This window comes from Cibotium barometz, chromosome 23 (assembly GCF_041138505.1).
Source record: "Cibotium barometz isolate CiBa-2024 chromosome 23, ASM4113850v1, whole genome shotgun sequence".
Taxonomy (NCBI): Eukaryota; Viridiplantae; Streptophyta; class Polypodiopsida; order Cyatheales; family Cibotiaceae; genus Cibotium; species Cibotium barometz.
The window spans coordinates 7,107,201-7,115,705 of record NC_141068.1 but is presented as its reverse complement, the minus strand read 5'-3'; positions in this window follow the sequence as shown (position 1 = coordinate 7,115,705).

Below are 8,505 nucleotides of genomic sequence, written 5' to 3'. Positions count from 1 at the left end.
CATTGGCTCAATATCATCACCCTTCACCAAGTCTCTAAGCATGTTTAACATCAAGGTGAAGCTTGCTGCATATCAATTCCACAAATGTATGTGATGCAAATTAAAAACAAAATCATGGAAGGTCCCTCATAAATTTAAATTACACTAAGATCTTGTTATTTTATTTAAATTATAAGACTTAACAATTATATATCTAGCTATACCTCAAGAATAACCATGATAAAAAAAACAATGTGGGAGTGATTGATGGGGTAGCTTTTTGTTTTGCACGTTATCTTTTGGGAATGAATATCAAGGTATAAAGTTGAATGGTGCAAAGGTTGAACGGTAATATGTCAAAAAGATATACAAATTGTCCCAAAAGTGACTTATATAATCACTTACTCCTAGGACCTTTCACACATGAGCTACCCACAAACCCAAGTCCTATGTCCCACATCATGTGCTTAGGCCCTAATCCCACATGTGCATATGCAATACATCAAAGCACATAATGTCCTACATTACAAACCATCCCCTCCTACAATGATTTCATCTCGAAAACAAAGGGTGGTTGTGTGAAAATGCCCAAATTGACCCATATAACATATGGAGTCATAGCCTATAAGTACCCAACAGTTCATGATCCCATATAATAAACCAAATCACCGCCATGATCCACGAATGTCACGATGCACAAATAACAGCAACATCAAAAGGCCCTCGTAGCCTCCTGGATCAAATGGAAAACTCTATGGACCAACTCCCAAGCTATAAAACATGATGTTGCCTGGGTCAAAAAGATGATGTATCCATGCATCCTCAATCAGCACATAATCTCCCGGGTCAAATGGAAGTTCCAAGAACTAGTGATCCATATACACACATGCATAACCACATGTACTGAAGAAAGCTTCATCCAATGATCCACCAAGATGATTATCCAAATGACCGCTTGGATCAAAGGAAACTCCATGAAAGTCACCATCCAATGTTGATGTCTCATAGTGAGTGTGATTATTTAGGGAGCTTCTCATTTAGAGATTTTTCCACAAACAAACCAAAAATCAGAGCTTTTTCAACACATTCTCACTCCCTCCACAAAAACTAAAGTGAGAGAGTGAGACTTAAAGAGAGAGAAAGTGGGAGTGAGTTAGAGAGAGAGAGAGAGAGAGAGAGAGAGATGTCCAAGGTGAGAGAGACAAAGAGAAATAGAGACAAATGATGCATTAATTCTCCATAACAAATCTATATATATCACACCTAGTACAACAAGATACACACATGCCAACGATTCATTTTTGTGTCCAGCTGAGTGAAACCTCTAATTATTTAAGGATCTCCTTAGCAAGGATGCCCAAGCGGATTCTCTTGGTTCGGACAACGTGTAGGGGGAACGTGTAGGGGGGGTACTTGGAGCAAATGGACTCCGATTAAGATGGGTCTTTCCAGATATGCAAAGGATACCTCCTTGAGACTTTCTAGCCCAGCAGATCTCACTTTGGACCATCCACACAAGAGATGTCCAAAATTGTGTCCGCGGATTCTCTTGGTTCGGACAACGTGTAGGGGGAACGTGTAGGGGGAGTACTTGGAGCAAATGGACTCCGATTAAGATGGGTCTTTCCAGATATGCAAAGGATACCTCCTTGAGACTTTCTAGCCCAGCAGATCTCACTTTGGACCATCCACACAAGAGATGTCCAAAATTGTGTCCGCGCGCAGGTGCCAGAAGCGACTCTGATCCAAAAGTCATTGATCTCAATTGGTCCATTTTTATAGTTGATCACATCTATCTAAGAAATCAAGACCATACTTAAAGGTAGAGAAATAGATAGTAGATCCAACATGACTGTATAAACCATAATGATCAATGTATGTATTACTTTTGTAACAAATTGTTGGTGGTGGGGATGATCAAAGGAAGGAATTCACCCTTGCTTGAGATAGATAACTTAGTAGATTGGATGTATGTATTAGCAAAAATTAACATCCCCACAACCACTAATAATCACTTTTTTGTGTGTGAGAACCTTGTTGGTATGAATGATATTATCCCTCAAAGAGCATTCGGATCAGCTAGTGAGAATGAGGGCTCTTCAATTGCCTTATTTCCTCTTAACCATGACCGATCTCTCAACAATAAATCAACTCATGTGCATTACTTCCTTAAACACAAAGTCCTTAGAATGGCTAAAGATATTGCATTCCCAAAACACAAATATTACATTCCCAAAACACAAATGACCTAGTGAGACTGATAGACACGGTTGCTTGATTACTGGCAATTAAGCTATATATCTTTGAGCACCAATCATCTCAATGTGACCCCAAGCTGAGATATTGGGATGGACTAATCAAGGCATGGAGTAGGCATGACCATCCTAAGGCAATAGCCAAGAAGACCATGGAAGCTTGGACCTTGAAAGCTCCAAGGAAGGTGTACCATATAATTAAATGGTAAAGTGATACAATTCCCATGAGCCCTATGTCTAATATAAACAAAGGCCCAAAAAGTGGACACATGTGAATGTCCCTAATCCCCATGTGCCTAATCCCATTCCCCATGTGCCATGAAAACTCCAAATCTACTTCATTACAAACCATCCCCTCTTACAAATGCAAGAAAGGAAACATAACCAAGCTAAGATATTGGGATGGATCTACTCAAGGCATGGAGTAGGCATGGGTGTAGGTCACCACCCTAAGGCAATAGCTATAAAGGCCATGGAATCTTGGGCCATGAAAGCTCCAAGGAAGGTGTATCATATGATTAAATGGTAAAGTGACACAATGACCATGAGCCCTATATCTAATATAGCCCAGGGCCCAAAAAGTAGACACATGTGAATGTTCCTAAGCCCATTCCCCATTTGCTAAATTTACTTCATTACAAACCATCCCCTCCTATAGTGGTTTTGTCCTCGAAATCAAAGGGTGGTCATGCAAAACAAACCAAAATAAACCAAATCACCACCAGGATCAAATGGAACACCACGAATGTCGATGCACAAATAATATCAACATCAAAAGGTCCTCGTAGCCTCCTAGATCAAATGGAAAACTCCATGGACCAACTCCCAAGCTGTAAAACATGATGCAACTTGGGTAAAAAGATGATGTAGCCACACATCCTCAATCATCACACAATCTCCTAGGTCGAATGGAAGTCCCGTGTTTACATGTTAAAATGACCCCAACACATGAATTTACCTCCAATTGTATATGAGACCGATATGTATTTTCACATAGATTATTACACATGAATTTACCTACAATTGTATATGTGATTGATATGTATTTTCACATTGATTATTACACCAAAATGACCTCTCAACTCATATATATATATATATATATATATATATATATATATATTTGATTATATATAGCAATTAAACTTAAGGTTTCATAATAAATGACTCAAAGATAGAGCTCCATGTGGCATGGCTTCATTATAAACAATCCCCTCTTACAAATGCAAAAAAGGAAACATGACCAAGCTAAGATATTGGGATGGATCTACTCAAGGCATGGAGTAGGCATGGGTGTAGGTCACCATCCTAAGGCAATAGCCACAAAGGCCATGGAATCTTGGGCCATGAAAGCTCCAAGGAAGGTGTATCATATGATTAAATGGTAAAGCGACACAATGACCATGAGCCCTATGTCCAAAAAGTGGACACGTGCATTCCCTAAGCCCCATGTGCCTAAGCCCATTTCCCATGTGCAATAAGGTCTCCAAATCTACTTCATTATAAACCATCCCCTCCTACAATGATTTCGTCCTTGAAATCAAAGGGTGTCTGTGCAAAACAAACCAAAATAAACTGAATCGCAGCTAGGATCAAATGAAACACCACAAATGTTGATGCACAAATAATATCAACATTAAAAGGTCCTCGTAGCATCCTAGGTAAAATGGAAAACTCCATGGACCAACTCCCAAGCTGTAAAACATGATGTCACTTAGGTAAAAAAGATGATGTAGCCACGCATCCTCAATCATCACACAATCTCCTAGCAAATGGAAGTCCCATGTTTACATGTAAAAATGACCCCAACACATGAATTTACCTACAATTGTATATGAGACCAATATGTATTTTCACATAGACTATTCCACATGAATTTACCTACAATCGTATATGTGATTGATTTGTATTTTCACATAGATTATTAAACCGAAATGGCCTTTCAACTCATACATACATACATACATACATACATACATACATACATACATACATATATATATATATATATATATATATATTTGATTATATATAGCAATTCAGCTTAAGGTTTCATAATAAATGACACAAAGATAGGGGTCCATGTGGCATGATGAGGGAGGTGTATCACCTCTTATAAGAAATTGTACTAAAGTCGATGCAAGAAAGAAAACATGACCAAGCTAAGATATTGGGATGGATCTACTCACGGCATGGAATAGGCATGGGTGTAGTTCACCATCCTAAGGCAATAGCCAAGAAGTGGGCAATGAAATCTCCAAGGAAGGTGTATCATATGATAAAATGGTAAAGTGATACAATGACCATAAGCCCTATGTCTAATATAGTCCAAGGCCCAAAAAGTGGACGCATGTGAATGTCCCTAAGCCCCATGTGCCATTAAAGCTCCAAATCTACTTCATTACAAACCATTCCCTCTTACAAATGCATGAAAGGAAACATGACCAAGCTAAGATATTGGGATGGATCTACTCAAGGAATGGAGTAGGCATGGATGTAGGTCACCATCCTTAGGCAATAGCCACAAAGGCCATGGAATCTTGGGCCATGAAATCTCCAAGGAAGGTGTAGCATATGATTAAATGGTAAAGTGACACAATGACCATGAGCCCTATGTCCAATATAGCATAAGGCCCAAAAAGTGGACACATGTGAATGTCCCTAAGCCCCATGTGCCCAAGGCCATTTCTTGTGTACCATAAATCTCCAAATCTACTTCATTACAAATGTGCCCAAGGCCATTTCTTGTGTACCATAAATCTCCAAATCTACTTCATTACAAACCATCCCATCCTATAATGATTTCATCCTCAAAATCGAAGGGTGGTTGTGCAAAACAAAACAAAATAAACCGAATCGCCACCAGGATCAAATGGAACACCACGAATGTCGATGTAAAAATAATATCAACATCGAAAGGTCCTCGTAGCATCCTGGATGAAATGAAAAAATCCATGGACCAACTCCCAGGCTATAAAACATGATGCTGTTAACAATCCTAATATGGGATTGATCATGGTGATAGACACAAGATTAAGCATAAGATTAAGGTGGGTTATAACACACTAAAAACTCCATGAGAGAGAGATGTGCACACTCAACAAGACTCTATTACATATGCTTCAAACAAAGGCTTCTAATATAGATAGCCTAGACCCAATCCACTTTACATGTGTCCACCCATGTGGCACACTCATCTCCACTTGAATAGTCAACACTCACACACCATTCAATATTACATGTGGCATTCCTATCTTGCCACAATATCTTGCACCTCTAGGGTGCTTTCCCACATACACACAACACCGTGATTACATCTCTCAACACCCCCTCTTAATCGAGGTGTTCCACAACTCACCATCACCCATATCAATCAATGTAGTATTGCACAACCGCAATCGCTACCTCTCAACAGATGCCACTTGGGAAAAAAAAGATGATGTAGCCATGCATCCTCAATCATCACATAATCTCCTAGGTAAAATGGAAGTCCCAAGAACCAGTGATCCATATGTGCATGTGCATAACCACATGTACTAAAGGAAGATCCATAATGATTCCCCAAGATGATGATCCAAACGACCGCTTGGATCAAAGGAAACTTTATGAAAGTCACCATCTAATGTCAATGTCTCATAGTCATGGGCATCATAGTAGCATCTGCAATGATCAATAAAGTGGCCACCAATTGTGCTAGGATCCAAGGGAAAGCTTATACACCCATCCTCGGTCAACCATATTTAGGCAAACATGGCATGTCCCATGAGCAAAACCATGCATCCCAGATGACATGTGACACATCCGAAATTGAATGCCTCAGCTCCATAGACCAAAGGATCATGATGACATCCACAAGGGCCAAATGAGCATCTCATAGGTGGAATTAGACATAATCACAAGCAAACTGACACCCTCATCATATATATCATCCCTTGAATGATCCAAGACATGGCCACTATATTAATTTCTCCTTGGACAAGATCAACATGCGTATAACCATCATCATGGTCTACTATAGCAATGTCTCTCTGGACAATATCCACATATGTATAGTCATCATCATGAGTATGCATAACCATGACATATGTAGCATCCCATGTATATCCAAATGTGAATGTCTCATAGAATGAGTCTATAGTGTCAAGGCAACATCCACCTTGAACAAACACAAATGCCTCATAGATATGATATGTGGCCTCATAAGAGCATCTATTGATCATTGCCAATACTATCATCAAAATCCAAGACATCCTCCATGGAATCAACATATGAGTAATCCACCAATGTCGAGATGTCATGGAGACTCAAGATGAAATCCAAAAATTTGCATAAATGTGTATATGGCTTCTCATTTTGCTATCCAAAAAGTACAGCAAGTGTCTTGTCCACTTCAACTCCTATAATGAACTCATAAAGACTAACATAGTTATAATCCTTGCATTGACCATGGAGATCCTCTTCTACATTTTGTCAAGCCCAAATCTTGCAACATTGAGTGCATAGGAGATCTTCTATCCCCGTTTAAAGCAAGAGGGAAGCTAAGTGTGGGCACCAACTATTCACATATATTAACCCTCTTTATCTTGGCTTCACTTGTAGAGGTTTTAGCATCAATAATTGCACATTTCCTCCCTCGAATCACTCCCTTTGAAGAAAAGAGTGTTTGAGTATGTGCCTCATTGCTAGAAAAGGGTGAGGTGTATTGTTGATTCTTCCATTGTTTGCACCACTCCGCTTGAACGGCATTAAAGGACCTCATTAGACTATTAAACGATTCACCATAAGTGTTTTGACTTGTTACAAGAGCACCATCACATTTTTCTTGCATTACATCAAACCCATTACCTCTTACTTGCATTCAAGATAAACCTTGCATAGGTGTTCTCAACACCTTTACACCAACTTGATACATAGGCATATCAAACTCATTTGTCCCACCTTGTTGCATAGGCATTCTCAATGCACTTGTCCCCTCTTGATGCATTAATGCTGGAAGCAAATTCTACTTCCCAAGAATAGAACCACGACTTTGATCACCTTGTTTTAAATTAGCTTGAAGGTTATGTATTACATTTTCATATGAAGTGCTAACAAGGCATCCATAAGCTTGTGGTTTGACAACCATAGCTTGAGACCTTTGTCTCCTTCTATCAAAGAAGTCTTGCCTAGAAGACATCCAAGTGCTCATTTTGCCTCCGCCGTTCACCATCAACAATACATGGCTCCTTGCTTGTATTGCGTTAAATCTCTCATCGTCCTCTTCTTCATCACTCTCATCAATTCAATCCACAAAGTCACATTGTTACCCTTCATCAGTGTCAAGTTGTGAATCTTATTCACTTTTTTTGGCCCAATCCTCATCAGCATACATGCCCTCATAAGAAGAATCATGACTACCATGAACATCATAGGCATAGATATGGAACCACCTTGATCATCATTGGCATAGACCACCACTTCATCGTCGCCCTCTATGCCCGTAGAGCCTTCAAGATTATAGCTCTCATCATTGGTGTAGCTTCATGGTCGATGTTATAGTCATCTTCCTCTGCATAGTAGTAATCATCATCTTCACGTTCATAGTCCCCCATGGCTTACTGGATCCAAAAATGTCCAACTATGCCCCCATTACAAAGTTTGATGCAACTTATTACTCCAAAATCCGATCGGCATGGTTGACAGCTTGTCATAACGCTTATGGAGTGAGGATTCAATCCCAATTATTGCTTTTGGATCAACCCCAAACCCCTTTGGCTGAATTAGGTTTGGTGCTCTGCTTTATGCAGTCAGATTTGTTGAAACACCAATTTGCTCACAACGAAAACCAAATTTGATGATCTTTGGCTTTGTGGAAACTTGAAATATCTACCAGCCAAATATGTGGTCCACATCATTTCAATCCAAGGGCAAATATCCTTTGTTTTGACTTTTATGTCAACTATGCATTTTATGTCAACTTTGTTTCGACTTTTATGTCAACTATGCATTTTGACCCTCCAAACAGCATCCGATCCTTGTTTTCTTTAGCTTGTTGAGAAGCATTAGTCGAACACTATCCAATGAATACCCTAGATCTCAAAAATTCAATTGCATATCAAGCTGTCCAAGACTTGCATGAGGTAGGAAATTGTCAACTTGACCTAAAATTCAAACTCTGATTTTGATGTTTGATAGCTTGACTCAAAGCTTATAGAGTATGCTTCCAATCTATGTAATCACTTTCAATTCAATCCGCATGGTTTTTTACTAAATCAAACATTATCATTTCAGC